The 24,956-nt window shown below is 40.2% G+C and overlaps 1 pseudogene across 1 annotated transcript; it reads right to left on the bottom strand.

The window, feature by feature from the left end:
- Positions 1-1,520: 1,520 nt before the first annotated feature.
- LOC306665504 (small ribosomal subunit protein uS5-like) lies at positions 1,521-2,440 on the bottom strand (annotated as a pseudogene). The gene has a single exon. The product of its transcript is annotated as a small ribosomal subunit protein uS5-like (transcript).
- Between the last annotated feature and the right edge of the window lie 22,516 nt (positions 2,441-24,956).

Here is a 24,956-nt window from a genome sequence, read left to right as displayed (position 1 = left end):
TTTTTTTCCCCCAGAAGCTTCCCCTCTGTACAGGAATAAAGGAAAATATTAGGTGGACACATGCTGCACAGAGAGGCATATGGCAGACATTTGACAAACTTCATTAAGATTTTAGTTAGGGAGGATATGTTTTTTTCCTTAACAGGTAATGGAAGGCCAGTAAAATGAAAAGGGAAAGGGAATGGGAAATCAGGAAAGAGGGTGACATACTAGGACTAGATTAGATGAAAATGCCCACCAGGATGGGTTGAAAACATCTTAAGACCAGCATCCTTTCCACCTCCAGACCCCTTCCTTCCCCTCATTCCCCTCTGCCCAAATCAAAGTTCCTTCATTCTTCCCTAGCCTCCATCCCCAACATTTTGGATCAGCATTCACATATCAGAGAAAACATTTAGCCTTTGTTTTGGGGGGATTGACTTATTTCACTTAGCATGATATTCTCTAGTTCCATCCATTCACCTACAAATGCCATAATTTCATTCTTCTTTAAGGCTGAGTAATATTCCATTGTGTATATGTATGTCACAGTTTCTTCATTCATCTATTGAAGGGCATCTAGGTTGGTTCCATAATTTAGCTATTGTGAATTGAGCAGCTATAAACACCAATGTGACTAAATCACTGTAGTATGCTGATTTTAAGTCCTTTGAGTATAAACTGAGGAATGGGATAGCTGAGTCAAATGATGGTTCCATTCCAAGTTTTCTAAGGAATCTCCATACTGCTTTCCAGAGTGGCTGCACCAATTTGTAGTCCCTTTTTCCCACATCCTTGTCATCACTTATTGTTGCTTGTATTCTTAATAATTGCCCTTCTGACTGGAGTGAGATGAATAGTTTTGATTTACATTTCTCTAATTGCTAGAGATGATGAACATTTTTTCATGTATTTGTTGACCATTCATATTTCTTCTGTGAAGTGCCTGTTCAGTCCCTTTGCCCATTTATTGATTAGGTTATTTGTGTTTTTGGGGTTAAGTTTTCTGAGTTCTTTACATATCCTGGAGATTAATGCTCAATCTGATGTGCATGTGGTAAAGATTTTCTCCCATTCTGTAGGCTCTCTCTTCACTTTATTGATTGCTTCCTTTGCTGAGAACTTCATAGATTGAATCCATCTCATTTATTGATTCTTAATTTTACTTCTTGGGCTTTAGGAGTCTTGTTAAGGAAGTCAGGTCCTAAGCCAACATGATGAAGATTTGGGCCTACTTTTCCTTCTTTTAGGTTCAGGTCTCTGGTCTAATTCCTAGGTCTTTGATCCACTTTGAGTTGAGTTTTGTGCAGGGTGAGAGAGAGGTTTAATTTCTATCATATTGCTACATATGGATTTCCGGTTTTCCCAGCATCATTTGTTGAAGAGGCTATCTTTCATCCAATGTATGTTTTTGGTACCTTTGTCTGGTATGAGATAAATGTATTTATGTGGATTTTTTCTACATGTCAATTTTTGTGCCAATACCATGCTGTTTTTGTTACTATAGTTCTATAGTATAGTTTGTTTGAAGTTCCATTCACTTTATTTATTTATTTATTTATTTATTTATTGTATAAAAACCCTATGTTGTAGCCACAGCTGGAACCTGGATCCTCTGTACAGAGACTCTGGTGTGTATTTTCACAAGATGGTCAGTGAATTCCTGATAGGAAAACTTGGTGAACATAGTCTTTTTCCAGAGATCAGGAGTCAAATAGCTGTATGTCCTGGAGATGGCGTCAAAGGTAGCCTTAGTGAAGTTTCCCAAGGTGGCAGTGCAGCCCCTGGCAGAAGTGTAGCAGTCACCAGTATCAGCCATCAGCAGCAGCTTCTTGGGCATGGGGACTGAGACAATGCCAGTACCTCTGGGGGCAGGGATGTGCTGCACCAGCACAGAACCACAATGTCCTGTCACCTTGTGAGGGACAGTGTGGGGCTTTCCAATCTTGTTCCCCCAGTAGCCTCTCTACACAGGAACAATGCAGAGCTTGGCCAGGATGATGGCCTCTTGGATCGCAGTGGCTACCTCCTTGGAGCACTTTGCTCCCAGTCGAATGTGACCATTGTCGTCACTGTCCCTGACAGCTAGAAATGGCTTGAACCTGTCTGGTGGCCAGCATGGTCAGCTTCTGTACAGGCATGATCTTTAAAACCTCATCCTCGAGTGATGCCCCCAGGAGAATGTCAGTGATCTTCAGACTCCTTGATGGGCAAAGAGAAGAGATAGAGCTCCTCCAAGGACTTGATCTTCATATCCTTGACCAGACGGCCCAGCTTGGTGACTGGTATCCACTCCTTCTGTCTTTTCTCCACATGCCCCATGGCCCCAGCCCAGCCTGGCCCCAGCCATGACCTAACCTCGGAGACTCCTGCTGAAACCTCCATGGGGGCTGCCACTGCCACTCATTCTGGGGCCCCTTGGTCCTTTGGGATCTCCCACTGTGCCAGCATCATCTGCCATTTGGCGTTTTCCCAGAGAAGAAGCTGTACTATAGTTTAAGTTCTGGTATTGTGATGCCTCCTGCTTCACTCTTCTTGCTAAGGATTGCTTTGGCTATTCTGGGTCTCTTATTTTTCCATATGAATTTCATGATTGCTTGCTCTATTTCTATGAAAAACGACATTGGAATTTTATTAGGGATTGTCTTAAATTTGTATAACACTTTTGGTAGTGTGGCCATTTTGAAATATTAATTCTGCCTATCCAAGAACATAGGAGATCTTTCCATCTTCTAAGGTCTTCTTCAATTTCTTTCTTTACTGTTCTGTAGTTTCCATTGTGGTAGTCTTTCACCTTTTTTGTTAGGTTGATTCCCAAGTATTTTATTATTATTATTATTATTATTATTTGAGTCTATTGTAGTTTTCCTAATTTCTCTTTCAGAGGATTCATCACCGATGTGTAGAAATGCATTTGATTTATGGGTATTGATTTTATATCCTGTTACTTTGCTAAATTCATTTACGATCTCTAGAAGTTTTCTAGTGAATTTTTTTGATCTTCTATATATAGAATCATGTCATGGGCAAATAGGGATAGTTTGAGTTCTTCTTTTCCTATTCATATCCCTTTAATTTCTTTCGTCTGTCTGATTGCTCTGGCTAGAGTTTCAAGGACTACGTTGAATAGAAGTGGTGAAAGAGGGGGATCCCTGTCTTGTTCCAGTTTTTAGAGGAAATGCCTTTAATGTTTCTCCATTTAGAATGATGTTGGCCTTGGGCTTGTCATAGATAGCTTTTACAATGTTGAGGTATGTTCCTATTATCTCTACATGAAGGGGTGCTGTATTTTATCCAATGCTTTTTGTGCATCTATTGAGATGATCATGATTCCTGTCTTTAAGTCTATTGGTGTGACAAATTATGTTAATTGATTTCCAGATGTTGAACCAACCTTGCCTCCCTGGGATGAACCCCACTTGATCATGGTGCACTACCTTTTAAGTGTGTTTTTGTATGTGATTTGCCAGAATTTTATTATAATTTTTGCATTTATATTCATGAGGGATATTGGTCTGAAGTTTTCTTTCCTTGATGTGTCTTTGTTTGGTTTTGATATCAGGGTGATACTAGCCTCATAGGATGAGTTTGGAAGGGTTCCCTCCTCTTCTATTTTCATGGAATAATTTGAGCAGTGTTGTTGTTAATTCTTCTTTGAAGATCTTGCTGTGGATCCATCTGGTTTCTGACTTTTCTTAGTTGTTAGGCTTTTGATGGCTTCTTCTATTTTGTTGCTTGAAATTGATCAGTTTAAATTGTGTATGTCCTCCTGATTCAGTTTGGGTGCATCATACGTCTCTACAAATTTATCAATATTTTTGAGATTTTTCTATTCTATTTGCATATAAATTTTCAAAATAGTTTCTAATTATCTTCTGCATTTCAGTAGTGTCCTTTGTGATATTTCCCTTTTCATCATGAATTTTAGTAATTTGAGCTTTCTCTCTCTCTTTGTTAGCATAGCTAAGGGTTTAGCATTTTTATTTATTTTTTGAAGGAACCAACTTTTCATTTTGTCAATTTTTTTCCCATTGCTTCTTTTGTTTCAATTTCCTTGATTTCAGTTCTGATTTTAATTATTTCTTGTCTTCTACCACTCTTGGTGTTGATTTGTTTTTCTTTTTCTAGAGCTTTGAGATATAATATTATGACATTTGTTGACTTTTTATTCTTTTAATGAATGAGCTCAATACAATGGACTTTCCTCTTAGCACTGCCTTCATAGTGTACCTGAGATTTTGGTATGTTGTATCAGTGTTCTCATTTACCTCTAAGACTTTTTTATTCCTTCCCTGATTTCTTCTGCTATCCATTGGTCATTCAATACCATATTACTTAGTCTCCAGGTGTTGGAGTAGCTTCTATTTTTATTTTATTGTTGATTTCTAGTTTCATTTCTTTATGATATGATAGAATGCAGGGTAGTATCTCTAATTTTTTTATTTGCTAAGAGTTGCTTGGTGGCATAACATGGTGTCTATTTTAAAGAAAGAGCCATGTGTTGCTAAGAAGAAAGTGTATTCACTCATTGATGGATTATATATTCTAAATACATCCATTAAGTATATATTATTAATTATATTATTTAATTCTATAGTTTCTTTGTTTAGTTTTTGTTTGGAAGATCTACCCAGTGGTGAGAGAGGTGTGTTAAAATCACCTAGTGTTATTGTGTTGTGGTCTATCTGAGTCCTGAAATTGAGAAGGATTTGTTTGATGTATGTAGATGTTTCATTGTTTGGGGCATAAATATTTATGATTGTTATGTCTTGTTGCTGTATGATTCCCTTAAGCAGTATGAAATGTTCTTCTTTATCACTTCTGACTAATTTTGGCTTGAAGTCCAATTTATCTTGTATGAAGATGGAAACCCTTTCTTGTTTATGCAGTCCACATGAGTGATATGCTTTTCTCAACCTTTCACCTTCAGTCTGTGGATGTCTTTTCCTATTAGAGGAGTCTCTTGAAGGCAGCATATTGTTGGGTCTTTTTTTTTTTTTTTTTTTCAATCCAATGTGCCAATCTATGTTTTTTGATTGATGAGTTTAGGTCATTCACATTCAATAGTCCCTGTCATTTTGGTTTATTTTTGGTTTTTAACTTGACTTGGTTTCACCTTTGAATGGATTTTCCTTTAGTGTTGTTTCTCCCTTTGCTGATTTTCATTGTTTTTCTTTTTTCATTTCCTCCTCATGGGATATTTTGCTGAGAATGTTCTGTAGTATAGGCTTTCCAGTTTTAAATTCCTTTAACTTTTGTTTATCATGGAAGGTTTTTATTCCATCATCAAGTCTGGAACTTAATTTTACTGAATATAAGATTCTTGGTTGGCATCAATTTTCTTTCAGAGCTTTATATGTATTGTTCCAGGACCTCATAGCTTTGAGGGTCTGGGTTGAGAACGCACTGAGATCTGTATTGGTTTCCCCCTGTATGTAATTGGATACTTTTCTCTTATGGTCTTTACAATTCTATCTTTATTCTATATGCAAGGCATTTTCATTATAATGTGCCTTGGTGTGGGTCTTTTGTAATTTTGTACAGTTGGGGTTCTGGATTCTCTTGTATTTGATTTTCCATTCTATTCTTTAGTTTTGGAAAATTTTCTGACATGATTTCATTGAAAAGATTGTGCATTTCTTTGGTTTGTATTTCCATGCCTTCCTCTATTCTGATAAATCTTAAATTTGGTCTTTTCATGTTACCCCATAATTCTTGAAACTTCTGTTTATGACTTCTTACCATCTTCACTGGGTGGTCAACTTTATTTTCAAGAGTATATTTTTTCTTCATTGCCTGACATTCTGTCTTCCAAGTGATCTAGTCTCTTGGTGATGCTTTCTATTGCCTTTTTTACTTGGCTTATTGTTTCCTTCATTTCAAGAATTTTTTTTTCAGAATATTTTTGGTTTTCTATGTCTTCATTGTAGTGATGTTTTGTTATATGTATTTGTTCTCTTATATCTTCCTTTACTTCGTAGATCAGTTTATGTACATTCTGAACTCCTTCTCTGATGTTTCTTCTACTGTGTTATCAATGGATTCTATTATTGTACCATCTTGGTTTGTTTGGGGAACATTCTTCCATTCTTTCCATGTTGTTCATTTGTCTTCCCAACAGTGTGGATCTGAGGCATTACAGTTTCTACTCTATGGACTTATACTGCCCCTTCAGGTTTCCAATACTTCATCTTTAAGGGGGAGACCAATAATTACAACACCCAATGCAAACGATATACAGCCTTAAAACAAACTGCTCCTATTAAGATGTTTACAGTTTTGTCACAACAAACAGAAATGATGTGTTCAATTACTGTCTGCAATATAAACAATAGGTTTGCAAAAGGGCCCAAAATTTCTAATGGTAGACAAAGAGAACAGGGGTGGTGTAGGATGTGATATTTATGAGGTAGTGGGGGAGAAGATAGAAGTATTATGTCATAGGCAGAATGAGAGAGGAATCAACAGAAGTTGGCTGTTAGCAGGAGAAAAGGGAGAAATAGAATCTGGGAAACAGATCAGTCAGAGGAAAATATAGAGAAAAAAACCCCAAAAATTAAAATAAGGAAAAAATTAAAAAAGAAAAAATGTAAAAATAAAAAACTATACAGCAAAACTATAATATACTATTCAGACATCCCAGTCCTCAATAGCCTGATGCATGAAAAGTTCTTGGTTTCAAAAGTGGTGGGGATGTGAGAGCAGGAAAAGAAAAAAAAATCTGGAAGGGAAATTGAACAATTGTTTCCATTGGCATTCAACAGTTTCTCTTCTTCCCATCTCATCTGGTAGGTGGGTTGCCTGGAGTTTGCTGGTATCTCCACTCTCAGGATGGTGAAAGTTACTAGGGTGGCACGGTTAGGCTTGGAGGCAGAACTACTGGAGATGGGGTATAGCAATTGCCAGTCTCTGTTGGAAGCCTGCACACCAGGAATCTCCATTGCGGTTCACTCGTGTGATGCAGGAGCCTGATCTTAGCCCCCTATGTTGCTCGCAGATCCCCACAATTCCTGGTCTCTAATTTAGCCTCTAAACTGTATCTCTCCTGCCCCCACCCTTTCAAATTCTCAATCAGGTGTCTCTCTCTGAGGTCCTGAGGGTTGAGCTCTGGGACCTGTGTGGAGCACTGTTCTGTACTGTGCAAATCAGGACCAGGTGTTGAGAGCTGTGGGCCTGCCACATAGCTGAAAGTGCTGGGCCAGGTTGGTGGCTAGGTTGGGGTTGGGAGACTGGGGATTAGGGAGCTGGAGAGCCCTGTTGCTTGTCAAACTGGCAGGACCAGGTGATCAGTGGATGCAGATTGTGGAGGGAGTTGGGGACCAGACTGATATTGGATCCCAGGAAGTGCTGACCCGAGTTGGCCCTGGAAACCCAGACTGGCAAGCTGAGAGCAAGATGCAGTCATACCCTTTTCCAATGTACCAACCCCATGCAAGGCTATCTGCCTGGGCAACAGGATGGTGGCTATTAGCACACCTAGCAGGGAGACCTCAGGTGTTACCAAACCTGCATCATGGTCTTCCAGGCCCTGACTGAAGTACCTAGACGTCCACTTCTTTAGATGTGGTGGCAGTGGTGGCAAAGCTGTAGGTACCTTGATGTTGGGCTTCCAGGCACTGACCAGTGTCCCAAGATGGAGGCTGCAGCAACTCAAGATGGCGATGGCAGTAGTGGAGGTAACCCAAGATCTCAGGTTTCCTTTTTGCTTCATGTATCCCAGATGAGGAACTGAAGAAGGTGAACCCCAGATATACATGTGCATAAAATAGTACAATAAAATTTACTTTATCTAGACAAGGAACCAAGAAAAGAGTAGCCTGACTTGGTATGTTTACTTTTTTTTCTTTCCCCAAAATGATTTAAAAAAAAATTGAGAGAATAATTGTACATATTTATGGGATGCAGTGTGATATTTTGATGCATGTATACAATGTCTTAGTCTGATACAATGATTTAGTATGTAGAATATTACTAACTGGGTAATTTATAAGCAGTAGATATTCATTTGCTTCACCTTTAGAGGCTGGAAATTTCGAGTCTGAGATGCTGCATTGTTGAGGGCCTTCTTGCTGTGACAACAAAGCAGAAGGCATAACATGGCTAGGGATCTGCCATGCAAGAAAGGGAAAGGGGCAGAACTCATCTTTCATTGGGAGTCCACTTCCATCATAACCAACCCATTTCTGAGATAATGGCATTCATTCATTCATGAGGGCAGAGACCTCGTGATCGACTCACCTCTCAACACTGTTGTGTTCGAGATTAAGGTTCTAACACATTAACTTTGGGGGACACAATTCAAACTGTAGCACTGGCAAAATAGAAAAATTTTAGACAATGACCACTCTACTTTAGCCAAACACCTCAGAAAAAAATTCAGCCCCACCTCCACCTCTGCCAGCAAGGGCTGAAGGGGTCCCGCTGACTTCCACCCTAATCAGGCTATAAAGCTCTAATACTCCACCAAGGTGGTGTTGGTGAATGTTCAGTAGGAAACAAGGCTGTCGTTCCCACTCTGTGATAATGAAACCCGCCCCTCTGTGGCGACATTGAAGAACTCGGAAGAACCTAGACCTCCATCTCAACCCAGCAGCAAAGGGATGCTGCGTGCCTTTCCTGCCGGCTCTAGATGTTGAATGAAAAACTTGCGCCTTCATATGTTTAATGAGTTTCTTGCAGAGACCTCATTTAGAACAGTGTAAAAGGATAGGGAATAGTTTGCCAGGCAAGGGAAGGAGAGACCTTCAAAGCATGGGGAAGGAGGTGTTCAGAACATAGCTGGGTCAGGAAACAGGAAAAAGTCAAGGTTGGAAAAGAGGGTGGATCTGGGGTTTGAGGCCAGCCTGGGACAGGTGTTGGTCTGTATGCTGAGGAGCTCATTTATCATGCAGCATTTTACCACGGAGGTAAAGATATGTGTAATGCAGGGTTCCAGACAGAACCCTTCAAACGGAGAGGATAAAGTCTGACATAGTCATATTCGTTTTTCTAACAGATAATGTTGATCCTGATACTTCACTTAGGAGCATAGGCCGGCTATGACATTTGTTTGTTTCATATAGTTTCACATAGTTATGTGGAAGTGGCTAGTAAATTATACAGCAAAGAGCATATGTGAAATATTTATTAAAGTGTTTGATAATAAAATCGGATGGTGAAGTTTTTGTGAGAATGAATGTCTGGGAAAGAGCATACCTCTGAGCATCCATAGCAGTTTGAGATTTAATCCCAAAGATATTGCTACCAGATTTTCAAAGTACATAACAAAAAACAAACCACATCATTGATGCTTCTCTCAGAAGTGTTTTAAATTGCACACCAATGTTCCACACTTCAGTGATTTCTGTGTTCACTATGAAACCCTTTTCAAGTACTATGTCAACTTTTTCCCCTAAGAATAATTATTTGTAATGAATTCTAACTAAGGAAATAAGAGAGGATGCCCACAAAGATTTATACACTAGTATGCTCATTAGAGTGTTATATTTAGTAAGGAAAAATAAGAAATGACCTGTCTCTTGATGGTAGTTCTATTAACTAAATTATGGTTTGTTCACATGGAATATTTTGCAAGTCTTAATAATCATGATTTTCAAAGAGTATTTAATTGATTTGGAAGACTCTTCACAAAAGTAAATGAAAAATTGTGGGGTATACCATTTGCTCTCAATTTAGGGATCAAAATAGGTCCTCCCTGAAAAATAGTAGTAAATCAATTTTTAAATGAAATTTTCTGCATAAAATTATTAAACAAGATTTTTTTCTTTGTAAAATTTTCAAACCTTGAAAATTAATGTTATTCATTCTATAATCAGGAAAAATGAATGAATTTTAAAAGGAATTGCATTAAGTAATCTTGTGCTAAGAAGTTATTATCCCTGATAATCCTTCTGTGGCTTAAGCTTTTATACTTTCAGCAGGGTCTCTGCTTCAGCTATTAGTGCCAATCTGGGAAATTTTAGTCTAATAATTGTTGGGTTTTGAGTTCCTCAACCCCCTTTTTCTGAGAGAAATGAAAGACTGCTTATTTCCTCAGTTGACTCTATGTCAGTTGATTTTTTAATTTAATAAACTGAACTTTATTTCAAAAACATTTTAATCTGGTCAACCAAAATATTCTGAAAAATGTAAAGCCACATTTGCTGTGGACACAAAAGAAATCTAAAGTGTTATTTTTGCACATGAAAAGTTCAAGATTCGTGTGGGAAGATGAGACAAATGCAGGGAACAGTTAGGACACAAGAATTATAGTGATTTCATAAACTTAACAGTGATTTTCCATAACTGGTGTATCATTTTTGTTTGATAGATATAAAAAATGAAGTCAGGTGAGCATGTTTCTTTTCAATATCACACAAATAAGTGGCAATAAGGATCTAGGGCTCCTGGTTTCAGTGAGCTGTAAAAATGGAGGATAATACACAAAATCCAAAAAGAAACCGAGATCAGCCTCCATGAAGGAGTAAAAGGGAGAAGGGAGGAGGAGCTGTTTAACAGCGATCCTGTGGAGAGCGGCTCTTCTGCACAGTGAGCCAGTGGAGCCCCGCAACCAGTGGCCCCTTCTCCCTGATGCCATGCCACTGACCACAGCTAGATCAGTGACGTGGGAAGCAGGATTTGCTCACATACATCACTTTTACAGAGACGAAAGCCAAATTTTCAATTGGGCTGTGAATTTCAATTGCATTTTCAGTTGCAAATGACAGACATACAACTCCAACCATAACAAAATAAACAAATTAAAAGTAGGAGAGGAATTTATTAATACATTACTAGGAAGAGTCAGGCCAGCCAGAATGGCAGGTTGGAGGAGCTCTGACCTTGATACCAGAGCTCGCGCTCTGTCTTTCTCTCTCACTCACCTCTGCTTCTTCTTTACTCGTTGGACAAGTTTCCCCCAGGTACTTGGCAAGGTGGCTGCCACAAAGTAAAGGCTCACAGCCTACTGCTTGGGAGCTCACCGAATATGTTTTCCTGGAAAGTTCTAACAGAAAAGTCTCTGGCAAGACCCTTATTTCCCAGGCTGTGTCACGTTCCTGTACTATGGGAGGGGGATCTGGTTCTTTGGTGCTCCAGCCCCCTCCTAACCGAGTGGTAAGGAGTCCTCTTCTTAAGGAGGTGTCTTGTTAACAGAAGGAGTGCTGGGGAAGGGAAGCCACCTATCTCATCAGGTGACTCTGGAACGTAGTGCCAATGACCTAGGTATTAACCATGCAACCGAGAAAATAAATACAAAAGGAGTGAGAGGTCTAATAATGGAACTGCTATCACAATTCTCCAGCGAAGGAGGGTGATGTGATGACACATGCTAGGGTAATGTAAAATTCTGTTAATAATAGACTAAATAAAGCCTAATTATAAACCAAGTCTCCTCTTAAGAAAACTCACACTCTACTTACAGAGACTAATTTTTTATGACATTTGCTTTTAGTGATAATTGCAGTGACTAGACCAGTCCAACTTGCAGCTATTTGGAATGAAATACTTTTTTTTTTTTTTTTTAATTTGAACAAATAGACTGAAGTTTAAAAGGCAAAGATGTAATAGCAGTATCTCTTTAGATAATGTCTCCACAGGCTAATCATTCATAGGTAGTTAATGTAAATTTTAATTAGGCAGTATAATTTCTGCAAACAAAGGAGGGAAAAAGAAAACCCTACAAGACCCCAGCATCACCTGTATGTGAGAGTGAGCTCCGTCATTGCTGACCGACGTGGTGGGTGCGAGTTTCCCACCCTGGTCATTCCTCCTGACAGTTGCACCAGTCTCTCACATTGCCATATGTCGATGCACTTGATCTCTGTATCAACCCCAGGCAGCATTAGAGGCATCCACATTTTATAGACGAGAACACTGAGACGCAGAGAAGTCACGCAGCCAATGAGAGGTGGACTCTAATTCTCCCACTTGTGTTTTTCCACAGAACACTCGTTGAGAAGAGAAAGTGGACTGGGTTTGAATCCTGCCTCCACCACATTCTTGCTCCATACTTCAGTCTTTCTGACTCTGCCTTCCTAGGTGTAAAAACATGGTACTCATACCTGAGACAATGAGCGTAATATTACAAAGGTCCTCTCATTGCAGGTCTTCTTGTGGTTCTCTCTCCTACCTCTCAGTATGTTAGGATGGAGCAAGGAAAAAGAAGAAGGATGAAGCCTTCCTCCTGGCCTGGATCTAGTAGAGAAGTCCATGGAAAGGCAGGAAAACACAGCCTGCTGTTCTGGACTGGAGGGTAAGAACAGGAAGCGGAAGTGGAGGGAAGGAGCGAAGGAGAGTTCTAGTTTTCTCTTTGCACTTTCTCAGGCATCCATTTGAGGGGAAGGGAGCTCTAACATAAAAGGTTTTCTGCTTCTATTCATGTTCAGACACTGGAAGGAAATCCACCACCCCACCCAACCCACTGCAGGCTGGTCTAGCCCTGTGCTGAGCGTCCACATCACAGAAACCTCTATGCACAGTGTAATTATGCAGGGGGAGGGAGTCAGTTCTTCCTCCCCAGATGTTCTTGGTTGCCCAGGCCTAGGTGGGACCTGGTCATGTCTCTGTGACTGAGGTTTCCAGGTGGACCCAAGGACTTGAATATGAAGGGATCAGAGTTGGAAATTTATATTTAGAGTTGTAAGTCTGTCTGCTTTTACTCTTCCCTTTAAAAATGAATTTCTGTTTTTATTAAAGTTTAGGCAGCTGAGATTCTCTTTTATAGATTTGTTTTGTCGCCCTTATCACTTCACTCTCAAAGCAAATGACTCCATAATGTCCTTCAGAAACTTTACCTAGCAGTAGATTACAAGCCAGTATAAAGAAGACAGGTTCTTTCTGGCCAACTCTAATGTTTATTTCCCATGAAAGGGAAAATGTTGCTGTTTTCAAAAAAGAGAGTTGCAATACTACTGCTTGCTTGCTTGCTCACCTGGCCCTGTATTCTGCCCCAAGAGCTAATGAGGTGCTCAAGTCCTTGTGGGAATGGTCAGCAATGAGACTGTCAGAGTTACCATTCAGCCATCCACACAGTTACCAGGGGCTTTAATCTGCAACACAATGTAAACAAAGGCTCATAGAATATATTTTAAATTTAAATATTGCATTCAATAGTTCTTTCTGAATTTCATCTTAACAAAATGTGGTCTTTCTGGCCAGAAACAGAAGTGCTAGATAATATTTATATAACAAAGATTTTTTTAAAAAACAATATTACTCTTTAAGAAAATGTTGACTACTTTGTAACTGTATGACTTAACCTGGTAATAAAACAGTTATTGAAGCCTATCTTTATTTAAAAAAAGTTAATCGACTACTATCTTTCCAGGACTGGGGACTGCTCAGTTCCATCAGACCTTGACCCAGCCTCAGCCCTCAACCAGGTTCAATCAGTTAACTCAGGGGAACTTGGCTAGTGGGTAGTTAAGGGTGTAGATGCCTGAAAGGTAGTGGGTGGGGACCAGGGCAAAGTCCGAGCTTTGGCAAAGTCCATATTTGCCTCATTCTCTACAGAATTCAGTTAATTACCAGTATAATTACCATGATAATTAAGGCCTTTCCCCCGCCCCCAGTTAACCCTTAAAAAACTATTCCATCTGTTTTTGTTTTCAGCGTGTAGTGCAAAGGTTATTTTATTTTTTTTAATTGAAAAGTTAAAACTGTCTATATGTATATATTGCAGAAAGATTACACCAAAAAATTAGCATATTCATTATCTCTGGTATGTATTTTGTGTGTACGTGGTGAGAACACTTAAAAATCTATTCCCTTAGCCATGGTGAAGTATAAACTACATTGTTATTAACATGGTCACCTTGAAAGTATTGAAATCATTCCTCCTGTCTAACTGAAATTCTGTATCCTTTGAACAACATCTCCCCAATCCCCCGCCCCATCACACCAGCAAAGACTATCATTTTGAGTGTGTGGCCAGGACATGAAGTTTTGGAAGCATTTTGATAGCTATTTAGAAGGACTTCCTTGGCACTCAACTGGACACATGCTTATTTAAAATGCGGGTTTCTGGCTTTCAGACTGGACCCACTATATCAAAATCTTGTGACAGGAGACCTGGGAATCTGAATCTCAGTGAACCATTAAATAACGATTTTCCTTATTTTGAATTTTTTTTTTTTTTTTTTTTTTTTAACTTTCCTTCGTGGTCCAGAGACCCAAACTGGAAAACTCAAGACTTGAGTAATGAGCAGAGGTCCCCTCTAGGGCTTCTGTACATCCAGTTTCTAATGGACCACTGGCTCACAAAAAGCAGCAAAATCATTTCCTATTCCCTTGTCAGTTCGGCTGGAAGGCTCCATTACTTTCCCATTAAAATTCGAAAAGATGGAAAATCTTACCCAGCAATGACATTTTAGTTATTTCTCTGAATTCCATCCCCCCCCCAACATAGAATCCTTTGCTGTAGAGATCTGCAGCCCTTTTCATTTTATTTTTCTGAAAATCAGTGTATGTGGCTCAACTAGTTAAAAAATGAGAACCGAAACAAACAGCTGGATTCATTTAAGACATTTCCTTTTCATTTCAACTTGAAATAAACTTTTCAGCAGATCGCCTTTGTGGCAGTTGAAGGCCAACATAAATCTAAACAGCGGGTTGCTTGCCTTTAAGAAACCAAGACTTCCTGGTGCTTGTGCCCACAAAGCCTTCCTCAGGAGTTGGCATGAGCTCTGCAAAGCTCCAGGCTGTCAGCTTGTGCACAGAAGGGGGACGCCTGCTTTCGGAGAAGATGTGACCAATTCCAACACAGCCTGGCAGGGGGACTCTGAGGACATGGCTCACAATTATTAACTGCCATCATACCCTGACCCACCAGGACCCCCTACCCAGCACCTCTCCGTTGTTTCTCTCTGTTGCGTAACTCCTGCTTGGGCAATGGCAGAGAGCTAATTTTCCAAAGGGGGGAAAAAGTGATAGCATGCTGTGAAAATCTCTGTTGACTGCAAAAGCAGTGTTTGTCCCTGTTTCTCAAACCTCAGCTTTTGTTCAGGTTTATCATTTTCTCAGTGAGAACAAAGCTGCCTGGATTACTAAAGGATTCTTGCCACTGAGTCCAATTCACGATTGTCCACGGCTGTAGCTATGGATACTGCACAACCAAGTGATTTGAGAAAGTGCAGATAAGCCAAGCGATAATTTCATTGTTAACGAATGTGTATAATGAATATCGGTTATGCCTCAGGCTCTGTGTTGGATCCTGGAGATGCTGTGGAAAACAAAAATAGACTGGGTGCCCAGCCTCCCTGGGCTCAGTGACATTAATCAGATAATCACTCAAATAGACATCAAAATAAAACTGTGAGGGGGGATGCAAGAAACTGAGCGCCTTTGTGAGGGTTTGTCCTGCACAGGAGGCACAGGCAGACCTCCCAAGGAGCCAGGACTGAGTTGAGCGTTGTAAGGCAGGAAAGGGAAACAGAAACAGAGGTCTGCAATTTTTTTTTTTTTTTTTTGGAGAGAGAAAGAAAAATTAGTGTTCTTATGGAACACTAAGTTAGTGTTCTCCATTGGAGAAACAAGGTACATGTGACTGGGGTACAGAAAGCCAGTGAAGATGTGATGAGAAATGAGACCAGGGCTAGACCCGGGATGGATCCCATGGGCCCATGTTTAAAGTAGATCTTTGCCCTACACACAGTGAGCACATATCCTCAATGGGTTCAGCAGAGATGTCGTAGAAACATATTTATTTTAGATCAGGTAGGAGAAGCAAAATTGAAAATTTTAAATTCTTAGGGAATTTGGCTGGGCCAGTAAACTGACATAAGATGGGTAAACAGGAGAAACACACGCACATTTATTGAATGAAATTTTTATGTAACATGGAAGTCCTTCATAAAGAAATGAAAATCCGAAGAAGGAGCAAACCTGGGTGCTTCCAAACTAGGCTGAACAGAGAGACCACTGAGGAAAAAAAGAACTAGACTACGTGGGGAAGCTAAAAAAATTATTTTAACAGTCTGCTTTCCAGAATTTTCTCAGTATCCTCTTCCCATCTTGAAAAGAATATTGCTTTCCTTCTAATACAGGGAAGAGGTCCTCCTTTGGGGGGTTTACCTCCTATTTTTTTAGGAGGAAAAAGGGAAGTGACTTTTTGTCCTTGCTGGGGGAGGGTATTTGTTTTTCTCTTTTTACTTTAGCTCAAAATAATCTTCATGTTAAAGTGCATCTTGGTAGCTCTTATGGTTTGTCTAGGAAGTGTCCTCCAAAAGCTCCTGTGTTAGTAAATATTCAGAGGAAAATGATTGGATTTTGAGAGATGGAACCTAATCAGGTTTGAATGGACTCTACTGTAGTAACTGTAGGTAGGTGGGGTGTGACTGGAGAGGTAGGTCCCTGGGGGCGTGTCCTGGAAAAGTACATTTTTCCTGTGGTCCCCTTCCCCTTTCTTTGCTTCCTGGTCACCAAGAGTGGAGCAGTGCTCCTCCACAGAACCCTTCCCCATGATGTTCTGCCCTACCTTGGGCCTGGACAAATGGAGTTGGCTGACCATGGGCTGAACCTCTGAAACCATGAGCCAAAATAAGATTTTCCTTCTCCAAGTTGTTCTTGTCAGGTATTTTGGTCACAATGATGAAAAGATGACTAATCCAGTGGCCTTCTGCCTTCCTCGGTCACTGTGCTTAGGAACTAAGCTCTGTCACTCCCTGGCATGTGATTCAATGCCTATTTGAAGGTATCTTTGTGAAAGCAATTGGAGTGTATCCTCCCTCCACTCCTCTTTGAAGAAAATAGTATCTATGAACCAAAGGCAATGAAGAAGGAGCAAAGTAGGGAGGAAAAGTGCTGTCTCTACTCCCTTTTGCCACCTAAGCTTTATTCTGTTAGTTTACACCCACATATTTGTCCTCCTGGTTGCCCACCCTCAGAAGCCTGCAACTGCTTTCCTATGTCCTGTCATTTCTCTACAAATGTGCTGCTATTTGTTGAAGATGCTGAATACTTGGAGTTTCAAGCCGCCATTTTTGATTGCTTTCCACTGAGGGGTTTTCTATGATGTGAACTATGTTCATTGATAAACTTGTTTGTTTTCCTCTTGTCACTGTCCTTTGTTACAGGGCTCAATCCCAACTAAGAACTAAGATGATTAGAGGTAAAGTTTATCCTCTCCATACACTTTAGTAAAATGGTAATTACTGACTTTTTCTGGATTTGGAGAAAGTAAGATAAAATAATGTCCCTTTAAAAATAAAAATAAAAAAGTTACTGATAGTCAATGTGCTGAATGCTCTTCTTGACCTCAGCAGATAAAATGAACTGAATGTGTCAACTCATTCAGGAAATTCCTTGATCTCAGTGTAGGTTTATTAATATATATGTAATACTATCTAGATGCTGAGAGCTGATGAAATTCATTCATAGCTTGTCCTGGTTGGTGAATGCTCCTCCAAAATTCATGTCTACCTGGACCTCAGAATGTGACTTTATTTGAAAATAGGGTCTTTGTAGATATCATTAGTTAATCTTGAGATGAATTATTCTGGATTTAGGGGAATCCCTAGATCTACACTGGTGTCTCTAAAAGAGGAGAGGAAGCTTTAAACAGGAAGTGTCCGTTTGAAAAAAGGCAGAGATTTGAGCTGTGCAGCCACAAGCCAAGAAATATCAGAAGGTACCAGAAGCTAAATAGGCAAGAAAAGATTCTCCCCTAGCACCTTTGGAGGGAGCCCTGCGGACACCTTGATTTTGGACTTCTGGCCTCTAGAACTATAAAAGAAAGGGAGTTGTCATAAGGCACAGAGGTGGTTATTTGTTATGGTGGTAATTAGTTATGGAAACTAATACACAGATACAGAGAGGCTCCCACTTTCAGGACTGCACGATAATTATTGAAAATTTTAAAGCTAGCACTGAAAATTACAAAATGGCTTAATTGCATCCATTGTTAAGCTTTTACATATTTTGCTTTTCAAAATAAAGCAAAAGTAAATTTCTGCAAAGGCCTGCTGCAACAATTTTTGAGAGAGGATTTCTATAAAAAAAAAAAAAAAAAAAAACTCCATCCTGTTTTGTTTATTTTAAATCCAAACTCTGGACAACTCTTGATTCAAACTGCAGAGGATAAGGTAAAATAAATTGTATTACATTAACCAACATGAAAGTCTTTCTGAAAACAAGTAATATTGATGCAAGTCTTACTAAAGAGCAATTGAACAAAGAGAACCAGTGTCTGGCTGTAACAGGGAAAACAGATTGGAAGGAGTCAAGGCTTGAGACAATACTCGGCACTGGAAGGGGGTCTGGGGTTTTAGTGTGTTTTCAAGTCAGGGAACTCAGTTTTTGAATGTAGGAAGAACTCCAGATGTAGGGGCCTGGTCCTGAACACTCATTGCTGAGGCTGTGAATTTGAACAAGATCCAAGGCCTGGAGGGAGCAAGCTACTGCTGTAAATGGACCAAGGGGCTAGGACAAAGAGCATCCCCATGGCAGCCTGGGGAGGTGTATGACTTTGCTCTATGTTGTTAAATATATGCTAGTGACAATATTTTATTTTTAAAATTAAATTAAACATTGAGCCCAATGTGATTTGAACATACCTCACAAATGTAAAGCAAAATCACACTGGCTATGTAGCCTCTTTTTGACCTGTCCACTTTTGAGATTAGACACTGAACTGAGCAAGACACACACTTCAGAGTCAAGTCACTTGTTTAGGCTCAAGAACGTTCTTCACTAACTCCTCCAGATTTATTTCTGCTTTCTCCCACTTGATTTTTTTCAGGCTTTCCCGAGTGTAGCTTTGTGTCCTTTCTGCCCTGTTTTACTGCTAATCGGTTCTTCCTCCAGATGGTCAACTCCCTAAGGGCAAGTTATAGGAGAGTTGGTCACTGTCCTTCCAGTCACCCTTGTGGACTCAGCAAGCCAGCTAACAAGTGAAATCTAGTTAGGTGCTTGTAATCACATTGTGCATCCTTGGAAGCATAGAGGAGATACTAACAGGTTTGCCACTGTGGGGTGGGATAGAACTGGCTGGAGATTGAGTGAAAAGATGGTTTTCTTCATATGTTTTTGTAAATATTTGTGTATATGCATATGTATTGCAATTACTCCAAAAAAATAAATGAATACTCAGCAAATAGCAGATATACCATTTAAATATAGACATTTATTCCATGCTTCAACTGGGCAACCCAAATGCATATAACTTTTCCATCAGTAGCATCACCGGAGCATTTTATATGCATGTCCTCATTCTGTCCTTATAGCAACCCAACCCATTTTACAGAAGAAGAAACAACAGAGGCACAGAAAGATTGGACAACTTGCTGGAGGTTGTAGAGCTACCAAAGGGCAGATCAGGGCCAGAACTCAGCCCAGAATGAGGTCCTGTGCACACTGCCTTACCTATGCCTGCTCTGGAAGGCCAAGCAATTGCTTGGTGGCTTTCCTTTGCACCCGTGAATCCATGTCTTGGACTACCTACATAATCCTGTTGGAGTAAATCTCTAGGAGTGTATTCTATTGGAGGGACCAAACATACTCTTGAGAAAGAACACACAGTAGGGAAAGAATGAGCTGAGCTGGTTAATAGACTACTCGTGCCTATCTCTGAGACCATCTTCCAGGTTGGCCCCTGGAGCATCACACCTGAGACATTTAGTGAGTTGCTGCAATTTATTACATGTAAAATTGAAAAGGGAAAGTAGTCGCATCCCTCTCAATCACAGGGGATGGTAATGGAAGGTTAGGGAGATGGCACCCTTCGTGTAGGAGTCTTCCTTGCTTGGTATCAGCCTTGGTTGTTTCAATGTGGGCATGGTAGGTATGCTAGTCTACCTTTCATCACTATAACAAAATACCAGAGACAATTAACTTACAAAAAGAAAAGGTTTGTTTGGGCTCACAGTTTTGGAGATCCCAGACCATGATCAGTTGGCATCCAGGCTGTGGGCCTGTGGTAAGGTAGCATATAATGGCAGAAATACACGGTAAAGCAAAACTGTTCACCTCATGGCTAGGAAACAAAAGCAAGAGAGAGAGAAAGGTGCCAGACCTCATGCTCCCCTTCAAGGATGTGCCTCCAGTGACTTAGAGACCTCCCACTAGACTCTGCTTCTTAAAGATTCCTCTGCCAGGAGTGCCACTTTGGAGACTGATCCTTTAATACACGAGCCTTTGGGGGACATTCAACATGCAAACTATAATGATGATTGTCAGCTGTAGAGCTGGTATCAACAGCAGAGTTGCAACTTTTCCTTTCAGCAGCAACAAGATTCATCTCTCCTGAGAGAATCTGGCAGGAGAAAAATGGCAACTATCACTGCTAATGGAATTGATCGATAGAATATTTCTGGAAATACCTGGAAGTATTTGGAGACTGAAATGACTACAGAATAAGTTGTTTTGGAATTAGAAAAATACTCTTTGTCTCTGACCTTGCTCCCAGGCTTGTGAGGTCTGCTTTACTTAGGATCAACTATGAATCTAGATTTTTATAGAGCCTATTACACAAGTTGGGAGGTCCTCATCAACGATTGAAAGTTACATGTGCAAATTAGGTACAGGGTCTTGGAAGAGGCCCTGGTAAGTGGCTTCATTAGTTTCAACATGTTCAACTATTTATTGAACATATAGAAAAGCAGGAAGAGGTAGGAAGCATCAATAATACTTACCAAATGTATTACACATTATAGATTTCTCCACTTGCTTGATCAACTCTGTGTGTGTGTGTGTGTGTGCTTAAGGATATCATATTGAGGGGGGAAAACAAGATAAAATAAGCCATAATTGACTGTAATCCAAGTTTCAAATGGTGTTCTCTGTCATAAAGTTTTGGAGTGTTGAGTAGTGTGAAAAGGATCATAACAGCCACTCCCAAGAGAAGTGTGTCGCAACCATCACCAGTCAATCGAAAGTGTAGATATTGTGCTAAATAGCAGATTGAAGGTCAGGCTCTAGAGGAAAGCAATTATCAAGTGTGAAATGCATTAGTGCTTAATACCTTTTATAGACACAAAGCAAATTGCTCCATAAAGAACACGTGTGCAAAAGAATAAAAGCACTAAAAAATGGCTCTCTACAGATTCCATATACCTTAACTTCCCTCTCATAGAGGAGGCCAAATATGAGTATAACCTGAGGACTACAGGCACAAGAATTCTGGATTTGGTAATTGTAACGACATAGTAATTGGTAATGATATGAAACATTAGGCAGTTGTAAATTTCAATGCATCTTCAAACAAATCTGTGTAGCAAAAGAGAAGAGAAACTGTAACCCTGCAGTTTGATAATTTTCTCCTACATAGAAGTTTCTCAATATTGCTCAAGCCTCTCAAATTTGGGTTTTATTCATATCAGTAACTTAGAGCTAATCAAGCTAAAGTACATTTCTGCTTTAGTTCTGCTTTCTGACTCCTTTGGATCCAGCCTCCATTCTTGTTGCTGAGTAGGTTTTGCCATGTTATTGTTCCATTTAAAATCCCTTGGAAGTTACCCATCGACTGCAGAGCATGGGTGATCTCTTAGTTTGACACACAGGGTTTCTCACATGGGGACCAGTCCTCTCCCTCTGGAACTCCTGCCCATCCGTGCTAAATGGCCTCCAGCTTCCCCGTCCTCCAGCAGATTGCTCCCTTGACCCCTGGATGCCCTTTCTCTGCGTCTGGTAAATGATCATTCTTCCTGTACCTATACCTCCTGACACTTTCTCTGAAGCTTTTTCAGAGCAGTGATCATATGTATCCTCTCTTCTCTCCCTTCCATAGACCACTACCCAAAGCACATGGAATGCTTTACATAATTGTTTGCCACTCTCTCCCTTCTAGCCTACACAATCAAAAAGGCGGAGGAAACCTAAATCATGACTTATGTAACATTCCTTTCCGTATTGTTGCTGCTTAGCTTGGGGTTCTGGGTACAGAGTAGGAACTTAATGAATCATTAATGAATGAATTGGAGCAGAACTTCAGGATAAATTGTGACTTCCTGAAATATCCAAATATCCTTTCTTTGGATGTTAACTCAAAAGTCACTGTGGGAAATAACACTCTTCTTCTTGACCACCTGGTACTTCTACACTTGCTTTTCTTGGTAACACACTGTATATTTACTTGTTTCTTTATGGATTGTCCCTGGGTCCCCAGCTCTCCATCAGAATGCAAACATTATAAGATTAACAACAACAACAACAACAACAACAGGAGTGTTATGCTCTCTTGTTAGCACTGAGGACAGAGGTCAGAAGTCTAGACATTTTTATTGAATGATACTGGTAATGATTCTCAATCATGATCCATACTCCCAAGAGGAGAGTAATAGAGTCACACAAGAATAATGTTGCCAGATTTAGCAAACAAAGATGCAGGATGCACAATTTAATTTAAATATCTAATCAATAATGAATGATAGGTTAGTGTAAGGATGTCCCATGGAATATTTGGCATATATTAATACTTAAAATTATTTATTGTTTATAAGAAATTAAAATTTACTGCATACCTTATATTTTATCTGGAAATCCTATTTAGGGGACTTTTTAAAATTTCATGTAACTTGTCTCCCCAGAGATCTGGAAAAATTTTAAGTTAAGAACCATACTGTATTTTGTTTGGTTACCAATGGATGGAATTGTTTCATATGCTTCAAATGTATTAGAGTAGAAAAATGATTGACAGCCCTTATCTAAGACAATGTTTTTATGTATGCACAAGGAAGACATAGGACCGAGCAAAAGTTGGAAGCACCAATCCCATGTAGTTTAGTGGTTTTCCCAATATACATTACTATGCTTTGAGTGCCTGTTGCTGTAAATGGGTAACTACTGGTAAAAATTGTCCTGATTTTGTTGGACAAGGAAATCCACAATTGTAGAGTAGAGGTAGTGCTGAACCATTCAACATTGGTCCTCAATATGATAGTATCTGGAAAAGGTGAGGCTGCAGGAGAGTCTGGGTTTGGAGATTGCATGGACACAGGGAAATGAGGGGGTGGTTGAACCAGCCTGGTGATACAGTCAGCAGCACTCAGAGATGAGCAGGAGCATCCTGAGATGGGGCAGAGGGCATGTGAGAATATTAGTAAGCTGCATGTGTCTGCTCATGAAGAATCATTTCTAGGCTGCACTACCCTGAGTTGGTTCTGGAAGTCAGAAGTCTTGTAGACTCACTTGGCTGCATGTCTCCCAACGTCCTAATCAAGGTGTTGAACAGACAGGCTCTCATCTGGAGGCCCTGGGGGAGAGTCCCCTTCCAGGCTCTTTCAGTTGTGGATGTATTTTGTTCCATGCACCTCTGGAACTGAGATCCTTGTTTCCTTGTTGGTTCTCAGTGGAGTGTGGGGTACTGTTTCCAGCTTCTAAAGGCTCCTGCCTTCCCTGGATCCTACACCCCTTTCTCCATCTTCAAAGCCAGAGGCGGTGAGTCAAGTCTTTCCTGTGCTTTGAATCTCAAACTTCGACTTCTACCTTATCTCTCCCGGACTTTTCTGCTGCTTAAGTGATTAGCTTGCCTCCACTCCTATTATCCAGGATAATCTTCTTCTCTTAGGAGCCATAACCTTAATTCCCTCCACCATATCTATTTTGCTATGTAATGTAATGAAACATAATCCCTGACATGAATTCAGAGGGTGAAGATCATAAGGGCCAAAATCCTGATTGCCACAGCTACCTCTGACCCTAGGAAATGTGTGTGTGTGTGCAGGAATACATGAATGATACAAAAGAAAATATAGACTTCATTGGCTGGAGTTGGTGCTGAAGATGAGGAAAGGGGCATGGATGGAAACCTCTTGGAGTAAAGCATTTCATATCATTTTGAGTTTTGAACCAATCATATGAATTATCTGGTTTAAAAATAAATACACTCCCCAAATTGTATACAGAATTACAATATTGTGATGGTTAACTTTTTGTGTCTGTTGATTTGCAATAGAGGTGCCCAGATTAACTATTCTTTCTGGGTATATCTGTGAGGGTGTTTCCAGATGATACTGGTATTTGGATCCACAGACTCAGTAAAGTAGGTTAAGAGAAGGAGGAATTTGCTTCCTTTTTCTTCTTGCCTGCTGGCTTGCACTATGACACCAGCTTCTCTTGCCCTTGGACTAGGATTTATACCATCATCTTCCCTAGTGCTCAGGCCTTCGAAATCACACTAAAATCACATCACTAACAATGGCGGCACTGTGTCTACATGAGCATGTGAACCAATTCTTCACGATCTCTTTCTCTGTCTCTCTCTCTCTCTCTGACCCCACCTGCTTATCAGTTCTATTTCTCTTCAGAACCGTCACTTTAAAAGTTTTTTTGGGGAGCATGTACTGGGGATTGAACTCAGAGGCACTTGACCCCTGAGCCACATCCCCAGTCCTATTTTGTATTTTATTTAGAGACAGGGTCTCACTGAGTTGCTTAGCGCCTCCCTTTTGCTGAAGCTGGCTTTGAAGTCGTGATCCTCCCACCTCAGCCTGCCGAGCCGCTGGGATTACAGGGGTGCATCACCACGCCAGGCAGAACCCTCACTTAATACACAGATGATCTAGCAGTTTCACTCGGGGGAACATATACAAAGAAATCAAAAGCAGGTCTCAAAGAAATATTTCCTATGTTTATGTTCACAGCAGCACTATTTACAATGACCAAGTGGTGGTATTAGCCCAAATGCTCACTGATGGGTGAAGGGATAAAAGAAATGTGGTATATGCACAGAACAGAATATTATCCAGCCTTAAAAAGGAAGGAAATCTGACACATGCTACGGCATGGATTAAGGACATTATGTTAAGTGAAATAAGCCGATCACAAAAGGATAAATAGTGTACGATTCCAATTGTAAGTGTTACCTAGAAACTCAAATTCCTAGAACCTGAAAGTAGAATGGCGGCAGCTGCTAATCCCACTGGTCAAATCGTAACTGCTGATAGGCTCCTTCTACCAGTGGCTTTGCCAGCATAAATACTACAGGGCTCGTCCATGTACCAGGGCCCCACTCATCCCAGCCCAGACAGGTGGCAAATCTATGTCTATGTCTTGGACCTCAGATC

The sequence above is a fragment of the Sciurus vulgaris genome, assembly GCF_902686455.1.
Source record: "Sciurus vulgaris genome assembly, chromosome: 7".
NCBI classification, from domain to species: Eukaryota; Metazoa; Chordata; class Mammalia; order Rodentia; family Sciuridae; genus Sciurus; species Sciurus vulgaris.
The sequence above is the reverse complement of the archived record's forward strand: the minus strand, read 5'-3'. Positions and strand labels throughout refer to the sequence as shown.